Consider the following 25,622-nt stretch of genomic DNA (forward strand, 5'->3'; position numbering starts at 1 on the left):
ATGAGGGGAGGAGAAGGGAAGAATGAGGAGCAAAGGAGCAGACGACCCAAAACTACCCATGACTGTTCCTAAGGATAGAGGCAAGAGGGTGAGAAGTGATTTTTGGAAGCTGAGGTGTCCACACAGATAGCCCCACAGAGGTGTACTGAGCTGCCAGGCTGGGGTGGGGGCCAGCCCTTTTCCTAAGCACACGCAGAAGGTGTGTGTGTGGGGGGGGCACATGCACTGTTGTCTGTTTTACAGTGAACGCCCAGCTCAGGGAAGGAGACCCCTCATACCAGGGCACCCAGCTCCTGAATGCAAAGCTGAGTTTCACACCCGAAGTTCAGTGCTGCCGCCCCAGCAGCTTCCCTGGGGAACTATCCCAGACCCATGTTTCAGGCGAGGACACCAGGTGCTGTGAGAGGCTCCAGCAGTGCTTCTCAACCTTCCTAAAGCCGCGACCCTTTAATACAGGTCCTCATGTCGTGGCGACCCCCAACCATACAATTATTTTTGTTGCTACTTCACAACTGTAATTTTGCTACTGTTATGAATCGCCATAGGAAATATGTGTTTTCTGCCCTGGCCGGTTTGGCTCAGCGATTAGAGCGTTGGCCTGCGGTCCAGAGAGACCCAGGTTCGGTTCCCGCTAAGGGCATGTACCTCGGTTGCAGTTTCTCCCCGGCCCTGGTTGGTCGTGCAGGTGGCAGCCACTCGATGTGTCCCTTTCACATCGATGTTTCTCTCTCTCTCTCTTCCTCTCTCTCCCTCCCGCTCTATATGAACAAAAAAAAAACAGGAAAAATGTCCTCGGGTGAGGATAAAAAAAAAAATTTTTTTTTTAAAGAAATGTGTTTTCTGATGGTCTTAGGCGACCCCTGTGTAAGGGTCGTTCGACCCCCAAAGGGTCATGACCCACAGGATGAGAACCACTGCTCTAGGGCCCTTCCCTGGCTGGATCTGAACACAGACTGCGTTTTTTCTATGGAAAGTAACCTCACAGGGTGATCTGATCATAAATCCACACCCTAGGCCTATGACTTCTTTAGTATCAGGCTTTTAAGCAAGCCCTGTCCATTGTTAACACACCTTCCAAATGCCAAAAGTAATCCTCTTTTCCAGACCCCTCAAGGGAGCACATAATCTTAGCTACTCTGTGCCTCGCTTTCTCCCACCTTGATGTAATCTTCCTTAAGGTCCCTCCTTAATTCCAAATGCAAAAAGAAACTGCAAAACTGCCATTCTCAGAAGGAGCATTTGAGTTCCTGGTGTTGATGTCAGTTTGGCTCAGATAAAATCTTATATTAGTTCTTTACAACTTTGGACATTCTTACATCCACATGACCAAGAGTACCCTCCCTTGGGGATGCCCTGGTGAGCCAGACCCCGGGCCCAGAGGCTATCTGCATTCCCCAGGATCCAGGAAGCTCCTACTTTTACTTTTATGAGCCCGGGTTTCTGGACACAGATGGCAATACCTTCTAGAAACTTCTCTCAGGTTTCACCATGGTGAGAAGCTCTGGTCTCTGAAAGGCATTGTCAGTTGCTGAAAAAAAAAAAAACCTTTGTGATGGTATGATTTATAAGAAGAAATAGATGAGATAAATAAAGGTGTCTTTTGGTCCATGAATGAGGTGACTTTTAGAATGGGACCTAGGATGGGGGCTGGTTGCCTGGAGAACCCACCTTGTGATTAGAGGACTGGAAATTTCAGCCCCACTCACAGGACCTCCAGGGAGGGGAGAGGGGCTGGAGGTTGAACCAACTGCCAATGGTAGTGGTTAAACCTGGCATGCCTGTGCCGTGCAACCTCCATAAAAACCTAAAGGATGGGTTCGGCCCTGGCCGGTTTGGCTCAGCGGTTAGAGCGTCGGCCTGCGGTCCTGAGAGACCCGGGTTCGGTTCCCGCTAAGGGTGCGTACCTCGGTTGCAGTTTGTCCCCGGCCCTGGTCGGTCGTGAGGGTGGCAGCCACTCGATGTGTTCCTTTCACATCGATGTTTCTCTCTCTCCCTCCCACTCTACCTGAACAAAAAATGAAAAAATGTCCTCCAGTGAGGATTAAAAAAATAAAAATTAAAGGATGGGTTCGAACAGCCCCTGGGCTGGAGTCCGAGAAGGTGGTGCTTGGAGAGCACAGCTCTGTGCTCCTTCCCTAGGCCTTGCCCTACGCATCCCTCCCATCCTGCTCTTCCTGAGTTGTATCGTTTTATAATAAAGCAGTGATCTAGTAAGTAAAACGTTTCTCTGAGTTCTGTGAGTCACTCTAGCAAATTAATAGAACCCAAGGAGGAGGTCATGGGAACCTCCAATCTACAGCCAGTTGGTCAAAAGCACAGGTGACAACCTGGACTTGCAAATGGGATGTAAGGGGTAGGGGAGGGTCAAACTTGTGGGACTGAGCCCTCGACCTGTGGAATCTGACACTGTCGCCAGGTAGATGGTGTCAGAACTGAGTTGAATGGCAGGACCTCCGGCTGGTGTGGGAGAAGTGCTTGGTGGTGTGGGACTCCCTCTTCCCTGAAATTGTAACCCCTTTCCTTGGAGAATTTCCTGACTGATCCCTTGGCTAAGAGCCAAGACAGGAAGATACACCCAAGGAATCTTCTCTCCACCTGAGGCCCAAGCTTTCCTGACACAGGTGAGACCGGACAGGGAGGTTTCAGACTGCCCTGGACGCCAGCACCCAGAGCCCCATCTCCCAGCAGCTGCTGTGTAGGAAACTAGAAGCCACAGTCATGGGCTAAAACCCAGGCTCCTGACACGTGGCTGCCCTCAACTTGGCCACTGCCTTCTTTTTGTTGTTGTTGTTAATATTTATTTTGTTAATTCTCACCTGAGGATATTTTTCCATTGATTTTTAGATAGAGTGGAAGGGAAGGAGGGAGGGCAATAGAGAGAGAGAGACATCAAGGTGAGACACATAGATTGGTTTCCTCCCGCACGACCCTGACCAGGGCCAGGGATCGAACCTGCAACCCAAGTATGTGTCCTTGACCAGAAATCGAACCCAATACCCTTCAGTCCAAGGGCCGACGCTCTAACTGCTGAGCCAAAACCAGCCCGGGCCACTGCCCCCTTGAGCTTCAAACTTCTCACCTGTTACATGGGGAGAGTAATAATGCTGTGAGATAATAAAAGCATTAGAGGTGGAAAACTGTTCTGAGAATTGCAAAGGGCTGCTCATGCCATTATTGTCCATATATTCAGACTAGCCTGAGTTAGAGGTGTCAGAAGTAATTACAATAATGGTAGCAATCAGAACAGCAATAGGAATAGCAATTATAATAACTATCATTTATTGAGTAACTGCTATGTGTCCCATCACTGTACTGAGAACTTCCATAGTTTTTCTTCCCTGATCCTCACAACAACCAGCGAAGGAAAATTCTACATCATTCTATATCATGTCTCCTTTGACAGAGGACTCTGGGGCCCAGAGAGGTTAATTGACATACCCGAGTCACAGAGTAAGGTAGAGGGCAAATGACATTTACACCCAGACTCACTGGACATCTGAGCTAAGATCTTAACCACACCTCTCCTCTCTCTAAAGGGTGTGTTAATCAATCTCTGAGTCTGGCCCACTATTTATAGCATTTCTTGTTTCCTGAATTTTTATTTTTTTCCCAAATGAGGAGGCTAGCAGATAGGGAGCTACTTATCTGGAGTGGATTGTTTTAAATCCTCTGCTCCCTAAAGCCCTGAAGGCAGGGATTCCCCAAAGAGGTGCCACCACTCCTCTTGATGCCTGAAGGCTGTCATTTAGGGTAATTTCTGGAGGGTGTAAAATTTGATGACATTGTGCCTAGCATTTTAAAAATGCACAGCCCCTTTAGGCTAGCAGTTCCAGTTTGCTGACCAGACCCGTGTGTAATATGTTCACTTCATTTGGTTTTGCAAGATGAAAAAGTTCCGGAGACTGGTTGCACAACACTGTGAATATACCTAACACTGCTAAACTGTAGACTTAAAATTGTTAGGATGGCAAATTTTATGTTTTGTGTGTTTTCCACAATTAAAAATAGAATGGAAAAAAATTTTACAGCAGAATGGTTTACAAGAGAAACTGCAAAAGGCTAATCCCTCATCACTAGGGGATTAAATAAATAAATGATGGTTTACACAACAAATGAAAACCAATCTGAACAGGGAGTCAACGAACTTGGGCCAGATCCAACACTTTTGTTTTTGTAAATAAAGTTTTATTGACACACAGCTACACCCATCATTTGCATATTGGCTTTGCATTCTAGCTACAATAGCAAAGGTGAGACCACATGGCCTATGCACAAAATACACACTATCCAACCCTTAAGAAGTCTGTGAACCCCTCACTTAGAAGACCCGAGACCTGCCCAGCCAGTGTGGCTCAGTGGTTGAGCATGGTCATACACCAAGAGGTCGCAGGTTTGATTCCTGGTCACATGCCCAGGTTGTAGGCCCAATCCCCAGTGGGGGGCATGCAGGAGATGGCCAATTGATGTTCTCTCTCGTTGATGTTTCTTTCTCTTCTCTCCTTCTCCCTTCCTCTCTCTCTGAAATCAATACAGAAAAAAAAATTTTTTTTAAAAGACCTAAGACCCAGAAAATCCTCAGAAATATGTGTGTGTGTGTGTGTTGGGGGGAGAGGGATTGGCTCCCAAATATAGCCACTCTGATAGTTCAATTTTGAAAAAAAAGATTTTAATTGTACAATAACATGGCTATATGGTAGGCAGTCAGTCAGACATGAGCAGAGCAAGGAGGATGGGCCAGGTACAGAAGGTCAGCAGGGTAGAAAGCTCCGAGCGCCTAGCAACAGGCCAAACTGGGAAAACTAGGACCTCACCCCCAGGGTAACCTTTCCTCCCCTAGCATACTGCTGGTCATGCAGTTGAAGCCCCCTGACTTCTCTTTTTTCTTTTTTGGTTAATCCTCAGCCAAGGCTATTTTCCCACTAATTTTTTCTTTTTGATAGAGGGAGGGAGAGAGAGAGAGAAACATCTATTGGTTGCCTCCTGCACAACCCCAACCAGGGCCAGGGATCAAACCTGCAACCTAGGTATGTGCCCTTAACTGGGAATCAAACCCGAGACCTTTCAGTCTTCGGACCAATGCTCTAACTGCTGAGCCAAATTGGCCAGGGGCAAACCCCATGACTCTTCATATTGCTGGTCATGCAGTTCAGACCCTCCCCTGCAAGTCGATAGTCATGTGGTAGACTCCCTCTGAGGAAGAACAGGGGCTAAAGAGCAGCCTCAAGCGACTCCCGTGCGGGCCCTTTCACAACACTGCCTTAAGCAGTAATCCCTAGGATAACATCTAGGCCTCAGCTGTGCTGCAGGTCCAGGCCCAGAAAAGCAGCAACACCAGGCAAGAGACACCGTGTCTGACCTCAGGACCAACTGCACTGACCAATCAGTGGAGAACAGATCCTAAAAGGACACACCTGGAAAGCTGATGCATAGTCTACTGAGATCCTCTCCTGGGACCTCCCCTAAAATCCCCACCCTTAAAAGCCTTTAGGATGAGCACGCCCGCACCTTCCCCCATCCTCCAGCATGTTTTCCTTGTCTCTTTTTCACCTAAGCATCAAGGGCTCTTCTTTTGCTTCTGTAACTGGCTCCCTGAGCCCACACAGTTCAGCTGGCTCACTTCTTCTGCCTCTGTGATTTTCTAAATAAACTTTTTCTTATAGTTGAGTCTTGACTCTGAATTCTTTCTTAGCCAGACCTCAAGTACTGAGGTTGCTGAACAGAGAGCTGGTCTGACTCCATCGGCTAACACCTGATGCCTTTCTCCCAGCCTACAGCTATCTCTGGATGGTGGATTGGAATAAACTTTATTTTCTTCTTTTGACTTTTCTGTGCTCTCCAAATTTGCCATATTAAAGATATTACTTCCCAACACTAGAAAAATTGATAATTATGTGACACGATGGAAGTGTTAGCTAGCAATACAATGGCAATCAATACTGCAATACAAACGTATCAAGTTAATGTGTACACCTTAAATTTATACAGTTTTTCTGTCAAATATATCTCAAATTTTTAATCAGGGAAAAAAAACAATAAATACCATTCTCACTGACTTGGCCCTTAGAGGTAGCTAGTGCTGACTTGGAGGCTTTTAACAGGTTACAAGTCTTGATATTAACAGTCTTTCCCTGTCAGCTTACAACCTAGAGGGGGTAGGGGGAAGGCCCCATGGGAATTCTCATGACAGGTCTAGACAGGTTCCCCTCTTGCTAAAATTACCCCAGAAACCCAGGAAGGTGGATCTGATTTTCAGCCAGAGTCGGGGTAGGGGTAGGGGTTGCTCTAGCGAACCCTGCCAGGGAGATGAAATGTGAAAATATATTGGGGTTCTTGGAACTGATTTTGTTAGGCTGTTGAGTGCTTCAGAATTCCACTGTGATGACAAGGTGACTGCTACCTACCCCTGATCCCACACACTTGCTGTCTTTCTAATCCTCCTGGGTGCTGTTACTGTTTCATGTTACAGATTACAGGTCGGAAATACGAGGCTCGGAGATTCACTGACCCTCTCAAGGTCACACAGCTGGCACAGGATGGGGCCGGGATTTGAACCCAGAACTGTCTGACTCTCCACCTCCTTGGACTTTCCACTACATGGGTTGTCCCGTCAGAAATAAGTATTTTGACTGGTTCATTACTAACTCAGAGTCTGCTGAACAACTGACAAACATCCACACATCACTCCTCCTGGCTGCACACAACCCTGTGAGAGGCTGGTAGGCGATTATCAGCCCTTTTCTCAGATGGGAACCTGGAGGTCACAGAAAGGAGGGCTGCAACCCAGTAGCGGTCAGACATCAGGGATGACAGCTTCTGTTCTCCAAAGACACTCTCCTCCAAATCCTGCTGCCTGGCATGTTGAATGTAAACCCAGGAGGGCTGCTAGAGGAGGCATCAGACAGGCTCGAGAGCAAACCCACCTGTCAGCTTCAACTGCCTCTCCGTAAAATGAGCTCCCACCCAGTGTGAATGGATCAGCAAGCCTCGGAAGAGAGGAGCAGTGGCTGGCTTCTATCTGTTTATTTCCTATAAAGTCACCAGCCCTGGTGGGGACCAGCCCCCTAGCACAATATTCTCTTTATCTGAAAGTAGAACTCACATTCCAGCTTCTCAACAGCAGGCACCTGGCTTCCAGCTGCCCTGGGCTACTCATTAACCAGGACCGGGCCTCAGGAAGGGGCTGAAGTGGGAGTCTGCACCCAGTCTGGGGGAGGGAGAGGGGAAGGCAGTGCTGGATGATGTTGGCACTAGGGTCAGATCAACTGGGGTTCAAATCCTTCCTAGCCATGTGACCTCGATAGGAAGTCAATTCACCTCTCTAAGCCTCAGCTTCCCTTTCTGTATAGAGAAACATCTGTGCCCACTTCACGGGGCTACTGTGAGGAATGCATGAGTCTGTAAAGTGCGTAGCGTGCCTGATGCAGACGAAGCATTCAATAAATGTTATCTGGCGTTTTTACAGAAAGAATAACAGCACCCAAGTCATAGGAGTGTTGTAGGATAAAACGCGCTAGTACACATTAAACCTCTCAGCACCATATTTAACATGACGTTAAAGAATTAAATGTTAATGAGTATTCTCATTGACAGTTATGATGTTTATGGAGATGAGTGTGGAGGTGACATGGAGTGGGACAACTCCATGCCTATTTGGCAGCTGGTCAGGGGGATGTCCTGAGCCACAAGGTGTACCCCTGCCTGACTGTCCACATCTAGTGTCACAGTATGAAGAACAGGTCTCCATGGGGTCCAGTGTATGTGATAGAGCACCCAGGGTGCTTGGCAGCACCTGGCAGCAGCGGGCCAAGGGTCTTCGGGCCTTTTCTCCTAGTCCTGGCTCCCTAGGTGACTCCAAGTCAACTAAAACCCAACCCTGGACCAGTGGGAGCTTGGTCAGGAGTATTACCTCCCTTCCCCACCCCTGCCAGGAGAAACTACTACCCAGGAAGCCAGGATTTGCCAATTCCAGAGCAGAATCTCCTAGTGGGTCATGAAATTGACTTTGAGGGTCAAGGCTGTGATTTTTTTTTTTTTATTCTCACCCAAGGACATTTTTCCATTTTTTGTTCAGATAGAGTGGGAAGGAGAGAGAGAGGAGAGAGAAACATCGACGTGAAAGGGACACATCGAGTGGCTGCCACCTGCACGACCCAACCAGGGCTGGGGACAAACTGCAACCGAGGTACGTGCTCTTAGCGGGAACCAAACCCGGGTCTTTGGACTGCAGGCCGACGCTCTAACCGCTGAGCCAAACCGGCCAGGGCAAGGCTATCATTTTTACACAAGAAACCAGAAGAGAACAGAGCCCAGAAGAGAACAGAGCCCCGAAGTGGGTGAGGATATGAGTTATTATTCTTGAAACTGTGGTTTCAGTTTCGTGTGTGTGTGCGTATGTGAGCACATGCGGCATCCTGTCGTAAAATGTATTTCTCCTGAATGTCACAACTAAAAGACTCGCCCTACAGCGAGAAGCTTTTAAATCAGGGTAAATAAGACATCTGCAGAAAAGTGACTGAGTCAGGTCCCTGCCCCATTACACCCCTTCTAAAAACAGTGCTGGATCCTGAACGAAGGGTAGGACAGCTTCTGCAAATATCAGGATACAATCGACAAAAGCTAAATGTCATTAAGGTCTGTAGATTAGATAACAGAATTGTGTCAGTATTAAAAGTCCTGGGGTTGATAATTATGTGTGCTTACATAAAAGAATAAATAGCCTCACTCATGAAATATGCTAAAGGGTTAGGGGTAAAGGGGCATCTTAACTGCAAAACCCCCAGTGATTCAGGACAAAAAAAGAAAGAGAAAGAGAATATGAAAGTGACTTTCTTATATCATAGAGAGGAAGAGATGAAGCAAAAGTGGCACGTGCCGACAACGGGAGAATCTAAGTGAAGGGTACACAGGAGTTCACTGTAATATCCTTGCAACTTTTCTGAAGGTTTCCATTTTTTTTTTAAATATGTTTTTATTGATTTTAGAGAAAGAGGAAGGGAGAGGGAGAGAGAGATAGCAACATCAACGAGAAGAAACATGGCATTGATCAGCCGCCTCCTGCATGCCCCTCACTGGGGATCAAGCCCACAACTCGGGCTTGTGCCCTGACTGGAAATCAACCGATGACGTCTTGGTGCATGGGTCAGCGTTCAACCACTGAGCCATACCTGTGGGTCAGAAGGTTTTCAATTTTTTTTTTAAATAAAAAGTTTACATAAGAGAAAACTGGAATAGCAGCCTCCACTCTTGGAGCATGCTGTCTTGGCTGGAAGCCAAGCAGCCACCCGTTCACATGAGCCTGAGCCCAGTCCTCAGAATCAACTCATCAAGGCCCCATCACTGTTCGGGAGCAAAGCCAGGACGGAAGCGAGGCCAGGACCCTAAAATCAGTACTTGGCCCATTTGCAGGGCTGCCTCCCTGGCACAGGCTGGCACAGGTGGCCAACCTGGGCTATGGACCTGCCACCCAGAGGTGACAGCCTGTGAACAAGGCCCTAGGGCCTGTGTCTGTCTCCTCCTCTTAGAGCCTGGAGGAAACACCAAGCTCTTGCGCTCAGCACCTCCGGTCACTGCCACATTGGTGACACCCATCATCATGGGGAGAGTTCAGTGCCACTTACGTTTGGAGGCTCCTCAGAAAGGGCTGTTGTTCTGGACCTATTACAACGAGAGGAAGCAAAGAAGGAAAGATCTGGTCAGGTTATGACTGTACACAGGACACAATCTTTTTCCAGATGTCACCACCCAACTTATACTCGCTAGGAGGGGCCCCCATCAACACCCAGCGGGGACGGGAAAACTGGGGTGCCAAGGTGCTTGCTCACACACCCCTCTCCTGGGTGCAGTGTCCCTGAAACTGTCCGAAGGCAGCCTGTGCTGGGAGGAGCAGATGGTCAGCCCAGGGTCAGAGAAGATGGTTCTTCTTGCTAGCGAGGCCGGGCCCCCCAACTCTGATCCAAATGACCGTACTCCTTAGAGCACCCACCAGCCCGGTCATGCGCCCAGGTCTGGGACTGACTGTTCCCTGCAGGCCAAGGCTAGATAGATGGGCTGCGGGAGGCCCTGAGCACCCCAAGATTCTTAGAGAATATTTATCAACTGTTTAGAGGCTCTGAGATTCATGTGCCAAGAAAATCTGTTGAACTTTGCTGTGCCAAGCAATCCCCAAATGTGATTGACCCCAGAAGCCTTTTTCTTTTTTCTTTTTAATAGAACACCTGTTCTTTGGAACTCAGTTTGGGAAATAATGCAAGTGAGGACAGACCACTGCTGCTCATTCCACCAGCAGAGCTGTGCTGGACGGCTCTCCTGGCTTACTGGAATATAAAAACGCAGAACTCCAGGAAATGGTTCCTTAACAACTAAGATCGTACATTTAAATGGATCAGCAGAGAAGTGGAATGGCGGAGGGGCCTCCAAGCGGTGGGCTTCCCACTCCTCAGTGTCTGCAGCCCTGCCCTTACAGCCTCTTCCTCAGACCGAGAAACGGCCCCGGCAAACAAAGAGCTGCCCCCCAAATTAGACAATCTCATTGCTGTTAGGGCACCCATGGTCTAGGCACTGAGAGCACAGCAGTGAACAAGACAGCCGAGGTCCCTGCTCCGTGGAGCCTGGAACCCATGGTAAAGGCCAACGAGTGACAAACGATGTCATGGAGCCTTTATTTTCTGGGTGGACACATCTGAAGGCTGGGATGGACTAGTAGCGTCTCCAACTGGTGTGGGTGGTGGGAGTGGCCATGTGTGCCTTGCTGTCCCAGGCAGGATCAAGGGAAGAAGGACAAAGGGAAAGATGAAGACAGCATGTTTAGTGCACAGTCACAGGCACAGCATTAATTCTATCTGGGGTGAGACCTTAGCAGATGCATGAGGCCAGCCCAGCTCACAGAGGAGGAAAAGAATGGGACTAAGTCCCTGTGGGTCTAGCGGGCTGGCACCCAGGCCCCTTATTCTAGGAACAGCCTGCATAAATTCCACCAGGAGACCCACACCTGCTGCTCACAGTCTATGGGGTTCTGGGTGGGCTGACCCCACTTCCTATCTTCAGGCGTGGGCATGTGAGCCAGGCCTAGTCAATCAGAGGGGCTGTCACAATTGGCTCAAGGACAGGCACATAGCCAAGCCTGGACAAATGAGAGTAATGACAGGAGTTATGCTAAAAACATTGGGGAAAAAGAAGGATCTTTCTAAGCTGAGATAGCTGTGCTGGGAGGGGGAACACCCTTTGCAGCTGGGGGCAACCCAAGGAGAATGGAGCCAACAGAGAAGGGAGGGACATGGAGCTCAGAAATAAAGAGAAAGGAGTCCCAGAGACAGCTCTCAACACCTGGATCCAGCCATGCCTGAAGTATAACCCTGGGGCTTTTGAGTTAAAGGAGTCAGTAAATGTTCTTTACTTTCTTTTTTTTAAGTTACTTTGAACTGATTTCTGCCGCTTGCAACCCTAAGAATAGAGACCTATGCCCTGTTTTGAATGTGCTGTGTAATTTTACGCATGCCTCCTTCTGACACTCAGGCCATCAGAAAAGTGGGGTACAGATGAAATGACATCTGAGGTCCCTCTGCAGCAGTGGTACTCTAGCTACCAAGAGAGCCTACTGCAAAGGTTAGGACTGCAGTGCCCTCCCTATGCCAGAGAAATCAGCCATTTTCAAAGTTAAGCCTGGAGGGCTTGTTAACACAGAGCTGGGCCCACCCCAGGACTGAGTTAGCATTCCAACAAGCTCCCAGGTGGTGCCGACTGCCGGTCCAGTGACCACATTTTGAGGACCTAGACGCTAAATCTGTTCTACCCTTCCCAGTTGTTTGGGGCAGGTGCCAGAGCAAAATAAAGCAAGAGCCAGGCAGGAGACCAAGGCCACTAGGTCTTCTAAGCAGACCCCCAATATAGGAAAGTGTCCGTGTGGGTTTACATGAGCCAATCTTTAAATAACTAAAGCACCAGGTCCCAGCTTATGCCCATTCCATTGCCCACCCTTCCAGCCAGCCCTCCACCCTGGGGTTTATCTAAACATTGGAGAGGCTGAAAGAGACATGGAGCCTCCGCGGGCTCCCGCAGGCTCTTCCAGGAGCTGTGAGCATCCCCCCCGCAGCTCCTGGCACCAGGCAGCAGGCCAGCAGCAAATCCCGATGTGGGCCTGGGCCTGACACTGCCTCGGCTGCCCTGCTGTCAGCAAGGCCTGGCGGGCCCTGGGCTCTCCCTGATTTACATCCGACTTGGCTGCCTTTAAAAGCCTCCTGTGGCTTTTGGACCAGGGACACTGTTCAGTAGAAAAGGGCTTCCCCACCAGCATGCTTTCCAAGGTGGCACCGGCCCAGAGGGTCTGGCCTGGTTCTGCTGCCTCCCAGCTGTGTGACCTTGAGCTAGTTACTTGCTCACTCTGGGGCCTCAGCTTTTCATGTGCAAAATGGGAATAGTGGGCCCGTCCGATGTGGCTCAGTGGTTGAGCATCAACCTGTACACCAAGAGGTTGCCAGTTCGATTCCTGGTCAGGACACATGCCCAGGTTGTGGGCCCAATCCCTAGGGGGGGACATGCAGGAGGCGGCCAATCGATGTTCTCTCTCATTGATATTTCTCTCTCTCGCTCCTCCCTTCCTCTCTCTCTAAAAAATAAAAAAAAGAAATGCAGATCTCAGGCCCCACCTTAGTCCTCCTGCATGGAAAGGGGCATTTTAACAAGATCCCAGGTGAGGTCTACAGTTTCCAAGTATGAGGGGCCCAGGTATATGTTATTATTGTGGTTGCAGCACCCTGGACAGAGTGGAGACAGGGATTGGGATGGGGAGGACAGGCAGGGGTCAGAGGTAATGAAATGTTGAGAGGGAGAGAAAAAGACAAATTCTCCAGATGTCTCTCAGCCTCCCCTGAGCCTCTTGACAGCTCGGAAGAGAGGAACAGACACAGGCTAAGCGTGTCCTACAATTCTACTTAGCAAGTAGATATGGATCACAGGACCCAGACAAGGTAACAAAATTTACTGAAAACATTCCAGGTCTCAGAGCTGAGGCTTTTAGCAGAGTCTGGCTGCTTCTGTTCCTCTCCATCAAAGGCTGAACCTTCTGCATTCAAAGAGGCAAATTAAATTACCCTCTGCCTGGAGCGAGCTGCCCCCACCTCACAGCAAAGGTTGGCAAAGGGGTTGCCCAGGAAGGTTCATGAGGCAGCCTGGAGGTGGAGGAGTTGGGGAGGCCTGTGAGCCCCAGAGTGGGTTTTCCCCAGCTTTAGCCTTGGACGACCCTAGGAAAGTGCTAAGAGTTGCCACTCAAGGGCTGTGAATGGAAGGGCTACTGAGCTGAAGCTCCTGAATCACCTCCCTGTGCTTCATCTGGGATCCACCTGCAACTCACGCCACACCTGCCATACCTGCCATACCTCCAGGGCCCAGGGGCACGTTGGGGTGGGGGAGGGGCGCTGCTGGGGGGGACAGTGCTTCGGGTCAGAGAAACCACATGGCCAGATCCAGAGGCAAAAAAACCCGTGTTGAAACATACTGGCTCAAAGGGGACAACACAAAACACACCTGTGGCCCAGAGCTGTCCCTAGGAGACCATTTTGCCATGATTGGTTTTTTCAGACCTTGGACACTAATCCTTTTAAAACAACCTACACCTTCCCCTGGTGAGAAGTGGAAGACAAAAGAATTCTGCTCAGTTCGAGTGGAGAGGCTGGCAGGTTAGGGTTGGGGGAGGTTCTTTTTCTTTCCTTTTTTTTTAAAAGGTCTGCTCTAATTTATATTTTTCTACTGATGGTAGAAGAAAAATCCACCTTGTTCCCCAAGGAAACGTTTTTTACTAAGAGCCAGTTGCCACAGCTCTGCTCAGAGCATCTCAGAACTCCAGGCCCCAAATCAGAAGGCTGCTTTCAGAGGACTACAGCATCTTGAAAACCTCCAGGATGGCAACAGCATCCTTAAAGGGGGCCAGACAGAGCAGCACCTCACGAGGTGATGACATGTGCTCCCCAACAGAGAAAAGAAACGGTGTTTCCCCCTTTTCCTCAGCAAGTATTTTCACCCGAAACACGATGTTTCCTTACAAGTTAGGACTGTGGACCAGAGAAGGGAAAGGACTCGCCTACACCACACAGCAAGCCAGCAGCCAAGGTCACCCAAACCTGGTGTCCCAGTCCTGTGATAATTCATTACATTATTTTGTGCTCGGCTTCATGAGGCATGATTCGTTCTATCTTGGTCACCTGCCATACATGGTGGCAAATATGCCATATTTACTGGATGGGTGAATTTAATTTCCAAGCCTGGACCCACCCACTCAGAGGTTTAAACTAGAGGCTCTCATTTCAGCGTTGAGGGAATCAGAGGGACTTGGTGTGTGTGCTGAGCGCCTACTGCACCCCGGGCCCTGTGCTGCACCATCCTCCTCCCCCATGTTCTCCGTCAGCTGGGAAGATTACAGGCAAGACCCAGAGGCCTGAGCTTCGCCTCACAGCGCTGGGAGCAGGGTGAGGTTACGTCTACTTTGACTCATGTAACCTTTTTGAGTGCTTGCGATGTGTCAGGAGCGTTACGGGGTTCAAGGAAAGCTTCACGAAGTAGGTGGCAGTGCAGAGAGCTGTCCGGGAGGCACGAGACTGGCAAGGAGGCTACTGTCTAGAGCTGTGGTTACATCCACCCAGAGGTGAGATACCAGGTGACATCCAGTAACAGAATAAATGTCCTTGAAATCATGGCCTGAGTGCTCCATGAGGGCTGAGCCAGCATCACCTCCAGCCTTCCAAATCGCCCCCTTCTGTGCCCTTCACCCACAAGCCAGCTTGACACCTCCATCCCCAACCAGGCAGCGGGCAACCAGGCCCCCAGGGTTTAGGCCTCTGCTGGAAAGGGATGGTAAAACATGGCAGTAATTCACATCACTTTTGTGAGAGTGACCCTGTGGTGATAGGGTCTGAACCTGCACTTAATGGGGAGGCTGAAACTCAGAGGTGCCAAGGAGGACCCAAGGTGAGCAGAACCAGAACTCAGCTCTCCTGCCCTTCAGCCCAGGCCTGCTCAGACACCTATTAGCCCTCTCACAACCACCTCAATTCTACTCCACACAGTGGCCTGAGCCGCCCAGCAGGAGCCAGGCTCCACACTCCTCCCCAGGGAGGTGTCCCTGCTTTCCCGGAACCCCCACCCCAGATTCTGCAGGTGTCTCCTGAACAGCCAAGACCTAAGGAATCTTTCAGATCAGCAGACTTTGCCCTCTCACCCCCTTTCCCATTTCACTGTCATAAAATCAGGATCTGAGAGTCTTGACTATGGCCATTGAAAGTTTGAGACTGAAAGTTTAAGACAGAGGTAAAAGCAGTCCTTAAATTCACCTGTTTTACATAATTATTGAAAGGCAGGTGGGGCTCAGGCAGAACAAAGTCATGAACAAAAGCCCTTTTGGTGGCCTATCTTCCAGAGTTGATCCATACCTCGGTCTCCCCATCCATAAAGTGGGTGGACAGAGGGTTAATTCAATGATCCCAAAGTCCCCACACTCTCTAGCCAATGGCCCACTCTCCCTCAGACCTTCCCAGGTATTCCTTGGGATAAACTGCCTGGGGTTGTTCATTAACTCTTCCTGATAGAGATCTCTTCCCCTTCTATGAGGCTGTGAGCTACTTGAGCACAGGGACTGTTTGATTTATTTAACCCTGTCCCCCAGTCCCGGGCACTATGCCTGGCACCCAGCAGGTGCTCAGAAAACATTAGAATACGATGGGCTCTGGTTCCAACAGTCCTCCCCATTTCCCAGCTGTGTGAGTTGGGGCAAGTCAATTTTCTGAGAAGACAGAGGTATAGGAAGGTACCCAAGTCAGGTACAGGGCTTGAAGTGCAGCCAGGGTGATAAGGCAGAGTTGGTGCTCAGTAAGTATTGGTTCCTTCCCATCTCAGAATGCTGAATGGCCTCAGGTTGCTTCTCTGCCCACAGTCAGGGCAAGTTCAAAGTCACTGGGAGGGAGCATTTCATTCACTTAGCTGGCGGCACTCAGGGTGATTAAGACAGGCCAGCCTAGGTCAGTGATTCCCAAATACACACTAGCTGTCCAGAATGGCCAGGCAGATCTGTGTGTTCTGAAAAGCAGTGTTTCTACAATGGTCTGTTGTTTGAATAAAGTGGCAGAACCAAGAACAGTGCAATGCCATTTTCGTTCACAACAAAACAAAACTACATCTAGCTTAGGTCCTAAATAACCCTTAGATGGAAGAGGAAATGAAAACCGATCTAGAAAGAAAGAAAAGATGTTCGTGTAGACATCTGAGGGATACAATTAAAGCTGTAGGCAGAGGAAAATGTATAATCTTAAAGGCCTTAAATGTTATAAAAAGAGAGCTAGGTGATAGGTTGTCACTCAAATGGACAGACTGAAGATTAATGATCTTTAAGAATTACTTTTAGTTTATACAGTTTTGTATTGCTTGTGGTGTATCATTTTTATCATTAAAAGAGATTCCTTTGACAGTTTCCCACTCCTAGAAAAATGAAAAAAATATATCCACAAAAAGACGTGTATACCAATGCTCATAGAAGCTTTATTCCAAATTGCCCCAAACTGGAAACAACCCAAATGTCCATCAAAGGAGGATGAATAAACAAACTGATGCACCCATATAACAAAATACCCCTCAGCAATAAAAGGAATAAACTATTGATACACACTGAATAGCATGGATGGGTCTCAAAAGAATCAGGCAGAAAGAAGCCAGACACAAAAGAGTATATGCCGTTCAAGTCCATTCTAGGCTTGGCCAAACTCATATTTGGTGATAGAAATCAGAAACTGATTCCCTTTGGGAGGGGAAGGGCACAGATAACTTTCCAGGGGAACTGGAAATGCTCTGTATCTTGATGTGGGCGATGGTTACACAGGTGTAATCACCTGTGTAATTTGCCAAAACTCATCAAACTGTAACAGAATCTTTGCATTTCACTGCATGTAAATTATATCTTGACTTAATTTTTTTTTTTAATCATGAGAAAATTTTTTAAAATATAGATTCCCAGACTCCACCCCAAGGGATTCTGATTCAGCATCCAGGCCAGGCATGGAAATCTGGATTTGTAAAAAGTAATTCAGGTTGTCCAGCTGGTGTGGGTCAGTGGTTGAGTGTCGACCCACGCACCAAGAGGTCGCTGGTTCGATTCCCAGTCAGGTCAGGACACTTGTCCAGGTTGTGGACCCGATCCCCAGTGGGGGGCATGCAGGAGGCGGCCAATCTATGTTCTCTCTCATTGATGTTTCTATCTCTCTCTCCCTCTCACTTCCTCTCTCTCTAAAATCAATAAAGAAAACAAAATATTTTTAAGTAATTCAGGTAATTCTAACACCTGACTAGAATAACTGCTGCTGTCCCCTGCCCCCTACACTCCCTCCCCTTTTTTTGTTTTGAGTGATTGTTATGCCAACCTTTATCCTCACTCAAGGACATTTTTTCATTTTTTTGTTCAGATAGAATGGGGAGGGAGAGCGAGAGCGAGAGCGAGAGAGAGAGAGAGAGAGAGAGAGAGAGAGAAACATCGACATAAAAGGGACACATCGAGTGGTTGCCACCCGCACGACCCAACCAGGGCCAGGGACAAACTGCAACCAAGGTACGTGCCCTTAGCGGGAACCGAACCCCGGGTCTCTCTGGACCGCAGGCCGACGCTCTACCGCTGAGCCAAACCGGCCAGGGTGATCACCAACCTTTAGAAACATAACCATTTTCATTCTCTCTGTCCTCTCCCCACCACCCCTAACCCCTGGCCCTCAGCTCAGATTTCCAAATGAAGCCTCTGACCAAGTGAGGTGAGAAGGGAAACCCAGAAGCCCTCTCTAGGACAGACATACCATACCTTAAAGAGATCTGGGCTGCACGCTCCCAGGGAGGTCTAAGCCAGTAAGTTAATGGCCTGTGTACCTGTTAAACAGCATGTCCAGGCCCTCACCCTGTGTTTACAAAAAGAGCTCAGGGCAAAATTCATTGGCACAGAAAATGCTTTGTGCCCTGACCAACAGTGACTGGGCCACCCTTGGTTTTCTATACCCCAGCCTAGTTCCTCACTCACCATCAGGGGTCTCCCGAGCCCAGGGTTTTAACTGGCTTCTCCACCACTGACCCTAAAACCCAGTTCCCTAAACCCAGTCTGATGCTATTTCTTCTCCTCCTCCTCCTTCTTTTTTTCTTAATCCTCACCCCAGGATATTTTTCCATTGATTTTTAGAGAGTGGAAGGGAGGGAGGGAGGAGGAAAAAGAGAGAGAGAGAAAGAAACATGCATTGGTTGTCTCCAGCACAACCCTGACAAGGGCCAGGGATGGAACCTGCAACCAACATACCGGTCCTTGACTAGGAATCTAACTGTGACCCTTCGGTCCAAGGTCCGACACTCTAACCACTGAGCCAAACCGACCAGGGCTCTGATTTCTATCTCATCGGCCCTCAGAATAAAGGCCCCGTTGGTCTAGCTAGCTTTCAAGGCCCTCTACCAGTTCTCACCAGGGAGGTCCCTGAGAGGCGTGTTTGTGCCTTTGCACCTGCTGTGTCTCTGCTGGTAACACCAGCCCATCCTGTTTCTCCATTCAGATGCCAACTCCAAAATCTCCTCTTCTAAGAAGCTGAAGTTCCTCCTGCCTACAATCCTGCCATCAATGCACGCTGAGTCCTCACAGCACCCCATGGACAGCATAGTCATAGCAGTTGCCACACTGTCCTTTCTCCTCTGGGCAATGAGCTCCTCAAAAGCCAATATTCTTCCCTGAATTCAGTGCCTGACCAGAACTGACCTTAGCAAGGCTTATTAACCAACTAAATGAGGCACATTAAAAAGAGCTCTCATTCACATTTGAAGGCCACTGAGCATTTCCACATCCACAGCTCCTCCCCCAATCCCATTAATTCACATAAACACTTTGGTCAAGGTAAGTTGGCACTTTTCAGCTCTTTCCTATATATAAGATTACGTTCGCCCAGCCGGTGTGTCTCAGTGGGGCAGCATTGACCCATGCACCAAGAGGTCACCAGTTCAATTCCTGGTCAGGGCACATGCCCAGGTTGTGGGCCAAATCCCCCGTGGGGGGCATGTAGGAGGCGGCCAATCAATGTCTCTCATTGATGTTTCTATCTCTCTCTCCCTCTCCCTTCCTCTCTAAAATCAATAAAGAAAAAACAATTTTTTAAAAAAGACTATGTTCACCCTGGCTGGTTTGGCTCAGCAGTTAGAGCGTCGGCCCACAGACCAAAGAGTTGTGGGTTCGATTCCAGTCAAGGGCTCATACCTTGGTTGCCGTTCGTCCCTGGCCCTGGTCAGGGTCGTGTGGGAGGCGACCAGTCAATGTGTCCCTCTCACGTCAATGTTTTTCTCTCTTTCCCTCTCTCTCTCTCCCTCCTACTTTATCTGAAGATAAATGAAAAAAATGTCCTCAGGTGAGGATTTGAAAAAAAAAAAAAAGACTACGTTCAATGACTCAAGGGTCTTATCATTTCAGGACCTTTGGAAAGACTTTCAGGTAAGTACAGCCCCCAAGTCCTTTGACAGGTTGATAGGGGGACAAATTAGAGTTAAACAATGCCACCCATGGGGCCCCAATTGCATAGGAAAAGAGGCAGGGCTCCCAGAGAAGGTACAGAGAAGGGAAAATGGATAACTAGGGACAGAAACGAGGTGCCAATGTGTCCCGCACACTCACCCTCCAACCCTGATGACCAGGGCACCTTTGTCCTTTGTTTTCCCCAGTCCTGGTCCAATTTCAACTCCCAGAGACATTAATTACTAAAACTCCATGGAGCCAAAACTCGCAGCTGGCCAAGGAACCTATCACTGTCCAGTCAACCTACTGTCCTCTGTGTGGCTCTCAGTTTGCCCATCCGTGAAATGGGCATTACCCACTCGGGCCTCCCAACTCTGCAAAGCAGATGTGACCTAATCACTGCACGATGAACTGAATGAGAAGGATCAGGGGAGGTTGACTGCAACTGTATTAGAGGTCAGCACAAGGGTATCCTTGAAGGACAAAAGCTCGAGGGTGCACCTTAGCCTTTACCACATATCACAGTGACCTGGGACCTCGTGACACTTCTAATCAGCAGCTCTGAAGTCTAGCTCAGCTTTACAGCTTACCACAGGCTTATTCAGCCTCATCTCCCTCAATCCCCTCAAGGACACAGTGAGGCTGGCATTGACGTCCTTGCTGCCGGAGGCCCAGAGAATCACCCAAGGTCACAGGCCAACTATAACTGAGGCACAGAACTTGAACTCAGCTCCCTGGGGACAAGTACCTGCCTCTCAGATTGTGCTTACCCTATAACCAGTCTACTCCATCCGTTTTACAGATGAGTTAACTGAGGCCCCAAAAAAGGTTGCCCAAGGTCAACTGGGGGCTGAGGCAGGCGTAGGATCTCTAGCCATTTTACCAATCCCACCCTGTGGTGGGTACTCATCAGCCAGTGCCATTACACTCCCTATAGTCCCCCCTCCCAACACCATCCTGACGAAATTCATCCTTCCCCACTCCACCCCCACACCTCCTTCATGCCCACCCTACACTCCATGGATGACTCCCTGGTTGAGAGGGAGGCAGGCGGTTGCTAAGTGCTCACCAGCTCTCTCTCTCTCTCTCTTAAAAATAAACTCCTTCTGGCTAGGAGACTCTGGATGAGATCCCCTCCCTTCCAGCCAAGAAAAAATTCAAAAGACATTTTAAAAGATCTACTCCATGACATTTATTTGAACGTCAGCAGTGCCGAAGCGTGGGCCAATTTACCGAAGTCCAAATGGAGCCACGCGCCACTAAACCTCAAAACCTCAGCCTGAAGACCCTCTTCGTTCAAGCGTCTGGGCGGTTACTGCGCTGATTTATTTCACCAGGCAGGAAATGGGGGCCCGAGCTGCCTCCCGGGCCTTTGGGGTTGGTCCTGGGGAAGGCCGGGCTCTGGCAGAAGCCTGGCAGTAACCAAAATAGCCAGGCTGGTGGCCCTGCCGAGTACACACCTCCCTCTGAGTGCCCAGGAAGGCAGCCCACAGGTCCTCTCTTTAGACCAGGCTGAAGCTTTGGGACTGTGGCTTCTCTGAGATTCTCTCTGGCTTCCCTGGTGAAAACGGTAGAACCTCCTGCTCCAAAGAGGAACCCCCAGAAGGAAGAGAAGTCAAGAGGAGTGTCTTGCTGTCCCTGCCCATGGCCCACTTGGCCTCCAGCTGTCCCTCAGGAGGGCTGGACGTTGGCACTGCCACCTGCACGCCGCACACGGGCAGTACCCTTGGAGCCATGCCGCCCTATTACCTCTCCCAACTCAGTGCCTGTCCTGAAGAACCAGCTCCTCTGTTCAGCCCTCTAGACCAGAAATACTCCCTCAGGTACAGCTGAGGACACACAAGTGCCTGCAACCAGGGACCCAGAGACACAGCCACACTTGGGGACACACATGTGCACCGCCAGGTACTTGAAGACACAGTCACACACACACATACAGGTCCTCACACGTGCGCGCGCGCGCGCGCGTGCACACACACACACACACACACACACAAGTTCACACAGAGACACACACCGGGACACACAAGTGCACACGTTTGAAGATACAACCATACTCAGGTATCACAGACACACCAGAACACACACACACACACACAGCCCTGAACACAGAAAATAGCAGACATACATTGGGTCACACAGTGCATGCTGCTGGGGACATGGAGAAACTGCCACCCTCAGAAACACACGCACAGGGACGCGGAGATACAACAGACGCCCAGTGACTCTGAGACACCGACACACACACCTGCCGCCTGCACTAGAAGCCCGAGCCCTTTCGCCAGGGAAACAATAACAGCCTCGCCAGCAGGTCTGAGCAGGCGACCGTCCGTCCCTTCCTCGGCGGTGAAAGGGGCGCCAGAATGGGGGGCACTGGGCGGGGAGGAGGTCGGGGCTAGATGGAGCGCGGGGGCAGAGAGGGGATTCCGCGCGACTGGCTACCTCTCCCCGGGTACCTGGGGCGGCCGCGGCGCTGCGCTCCCCTCCACTCGCCAGGGGCTGCCTGCCCGCTGGATCTCTGGCCCGCGGGGTCCGCGCTCCGCGCTCCTCGGCGTGGCTGGGTGTCCGAGCTCGCAGTCCTCGGGGCTCGGCGACGGCAAGCGAGCCGGGTTGCAACTAGGGCCCGGAGCTCAGCGCTGGCGACGGCGCGAAGGAAGCAGTAATTTATAAGCGGCTTCTTCCTGACCTCGCGTGTCTGTTGTCTGAGCAGGCAGCTCTCAGCATCACCCATCCTGCTGGGTGGAAAAATACCAGCTTGGCCGGGCCGGGGGCGGGGCCGAGGCGGGGCCGGGGCGGGGCCGCGGCGCCCTGCCCCTCCCCACACGCGGACACACACACATATGTACATGCGCGCGCGCGCACGCACGCGCACACGGGCTCGGACACACAAAGAGCCCGGGCTCGCCGAGCGCGCGCGCGCACAGCTCAGGCGGTGGTCGAACGCTCTGCCCGCCGCTTTACCCATTACAGCGCGTTTTTCAGGCAACCCTTACTCCACAACCCCTAGTGCCAAGTGGTACAGTCTATCCTCAGCCCCCTCCTGCCAGGAGAGGCCCTAATCTCGACTTGCGGCGGCTCCTAACACCAGCCTCCGAACCCCACCACTGGCTCATCCACCTGGCTCCTGGGAGGGGCTTGAGGCTCCTTGAGGGGCGAGGTCCAAACCACTCCACTGCGTACTCCTGGGCCATCATCCAGGTTCTCAGCCTTGATATGCTCCTTCAAGAAATGGGCACAGCAGATCTCCCTCGCTGCCTCCCACTGACATGAGGGCGACCTGCGATTGTGGTGTGAAGCCGGCAAGGAGGTGAAGCCGGCAAAGAGCTCCCAGTTTCTTGGCTTTGCCCCAGCTAGGTGACCTTGGGGTAGTGTTACTCATGTTCCTCCAGCTTTCTGTGCCTTGGCTTCCTGATCTGTAAAATGGAAATAAAAATAGGAGAACTTATCTCCTCTGGCTGCTGTGAAGATCCAAGGTTAACAGTGTAAAGCAATCAGAACAGCACCAGGCACTTAAGTGCCAAGCTAGTGTCAGCTACTGCGACTATTTTTAAATGAAAATGGGGAATGTGCCATTATTCTTGGCCTTATTTGCATGAGCCGGTCCTCAGAGGCCATTTTCCGAAACCAGGCCCTGGCTGAGCATGAGGGGGGAGCGCTGTGACTTCCAGCAAGGTCTTTTCCCTTTCCCAGCCCCAGTTTTCTCCTCTTTCTCTCATTCCCTCTCTGCACCTGGGAGACTGTGTGAAGAGCTCGCAGATCCTTCCACCTTTTAGACTGAGAATAAAGGGGAAAATACCAAACAGGCCCTGCAGACAACTACCCCCACATCAGACCCGGCCCATCAGGGACCCACTGCCTGGAGGAGCTCCATAATACCCTATTCCTGAGCAGCCCCAAAGATGGACCAGGGATGCTAAACAGCAGAACTCTGGAGATGACACTGCCTCTCCCTGGATTCCTCACGGGGGCCCTCTGCTGTCTGCCTCCATCTTGACCTTCTGGCAGGCTACCCCGCACCCAGACACTGGCCACTCCTGGAACATACCCTCCCTTGCCTTCCTCTTGTGCCTTCCCTGCCCTTCTCTACTGACCCCAGGTGCCACTTTCTCCAAAGAAGTACCCAGGGGCCAGCAGTATCTCCAGTGTCCCAGCAGCCCCAGGTGGCATCCACTTCCAGTCACCTCATCTCTCTCCTTTGAGTTCAGAGTACCTGCACCCCTTTTATCAGTAAGGAAACCACAGCTGGAGAGAAGAATCACATTTCTCCTCTTCTGATAAAAATGAGGTTCCTCCATGAATTGAAGGAGCAGATGCAAGCAGAAACTTCCCAGAACTTTGTGAGTGTGTCACCATACACAGTACAAAGTGGCAGGTCATTATGTGGAATTGATTCTGAAGTTGAGGTTGGAACCAGGAGGCTTTGACTAAGCCACAGGGTTGAGGAGAACGGAGAGGGAAGTATGTTCCAGGCAGAGGAAGCTGCTATGCAAAAGCTCACTGGTAAGAGTGGTGGTGGCCCTAAGCAAAGGTGATGTGGGCTCAGCTGAGGGTGGCAGAGAGTCAATGAGGACAGTGAGGCCACAGAGGAATGAGGGAAGTGACATGTCCAGAGCTGCAGTTTGAAAAGGTCCATTGCATTGTCTGAACTTCAGGCAGGCCAGTGTAGTGCAGATGGTGTCAGCATGGAACACATGGACAAGTCTCGTCCAACCCTCTATCTTCTTCCGCTGGACCACTAACTCCACGAGGGATGGGACCTTGTCCTTTGTGCCCCTGTTAAGTCCAGGGCCTGGTACACACTAGGTACTCAATGTTTGTTACATTTATTTTATTTAACAAACCCTTATGTAGATAGCACTTAGTTACATATTGGGGATAGTTCAATGCATTTAATATGTTAACTTGTTCAGTCCTCACAATAACCCTAGAGGGTTGGTACTATTAACCTCCCCATTTTACAGAAAGGAAAACTGAGCCACAGAGAAATTCAGTAACTTGCCCAAAGTCACTCATTGGTCACATAGTGGAGCCTGAAATCAAACCCAGGCCATCTGGATCCAGAGGACACACTTAAAAAAAATACACACACACACACACACATGTTTTTATTAATTTTAGAGAGAGAGGAGAGGGAAAAAGAGAAACATCAATTGGCTGCCTCCTGCACGCCCCCTATTGGGGATTGAGCCTGCAATCAGAGCATGTGCCCAGACCAGTAATGGAACTGGTGACCTCTCAGTGCATAGGATGACACTCAGTCAACTGAGCCACACCAGCCAGGATGGGAGGACACACTTTTAAATGAGGAAATTTCTGGGCTCTTAATGATTGTCCGACAAAAACCCAGCCTCAGAGGACAGGAGAAGGGGGACAAGAGAGGAGGAGGAAAGGAGCCATCAAGGGCTACAACCTCAACCCAAGGACAGGTGAGTGGATAAGAGGTAGAGAGGGCAGAGGTGGTGGGAGGGACCATGGGGAACCCAGGATGGGGTGGGGAGAGCTTGGCATGGAGACAGAGACCCTCAGTTTTTATTCCCCTCTCTGCTGCTTCTCAGCTATGTGACTTAGGCCTGCATGCCTGCTCTCTGTACCTCAGTTTCCTCATCCATAATATAGGACAATAAATCCTGCTTCATTGAGCCATTGTGATGAAGGTCTCAAACTGGGGTTTGGGGGGGGGGGTGCCTGTACAGTATCCAGCTCCTGGGTGTGCTTCTGTGGCCTCCACTGGGCTTTAAAATACTTGAGTCAATTGCCCTGAATAAAAACTTGGGAGAGTTCACATTTTAGAAACCTGGATGTCTGCTTTCTCTGAAAAAAATGGCAAGATGGAGCCACCTCAGGCCCATTATCTACCCGCCTACCAGCACTTGGAGTTGAGTGGTATCAGCCACCCTCTCACATGGGAGGCACAGGCTCCCCACCTGGCTAGTTCCTTCCTTTATGCCACCTACCTGTTCCCTGCAAGGGGCTGAGTTTGAGACCCGTGGTGTGCTTTGTTCACTGCCCCTGTCCCCTGGCCAGGGAACAGCAACTGGAAGCTCTAGGAAGAGACTGTGAGCACCAAGGAACCAAAACCATTGGCAGTGAGGAGGGAACTTCAAGGAAAGCCAAACAGCGGTTTCCT

The 25,622-nt window shown here is 50.1% G+C and overlaps 1 protein-coding gene across 2 annotated transcripts in view; it reads right to left on the minus strand.

The window, feature by feature from the left end:
- SLC6A6 (solute carrier family 6 member 6) overlaps nt 1–22,221 on the minus strand; it is a 79,579-nt gene extending 57,358 nt beyond the window's left edge. Inside the window, exons 1-2 of one of the 2 annotated variants that reach the window (XM_036266452.1) lie at nt 21,952–22,221; nt 9,618–9,654 (exon numbers count right to left, since the gene is read on the minus strand). The gene's annotated coding sequence lies outside the window, so the exon portion shown is untranslated. The remainder of the gene's footprint in view (nt 1–9,617; nt 9,655–21,951) is intronic. The other variant, XM_036266454.1, reaches the window with a different exon arrangement.
- Between the last annotated feature and the right edge of the window lie 3,401 nt (nt 22,222–25,622).

The sequence above is a fragment of the Molossus molossus genome, unplaced genomic scaffold (assembly GCF_014108415.1).
Source record: "Molossus molossus isolate mMolMol1 unplaced genomic scaffold, mMolMol1.p scaffold_m16_p_18, whole genome shotgun sequence".
NCBI lineage: Eukaryota > Metazoa > Chordata > Mammalia > Chiroptera > Molossidae > Molossus > Molossus molossus.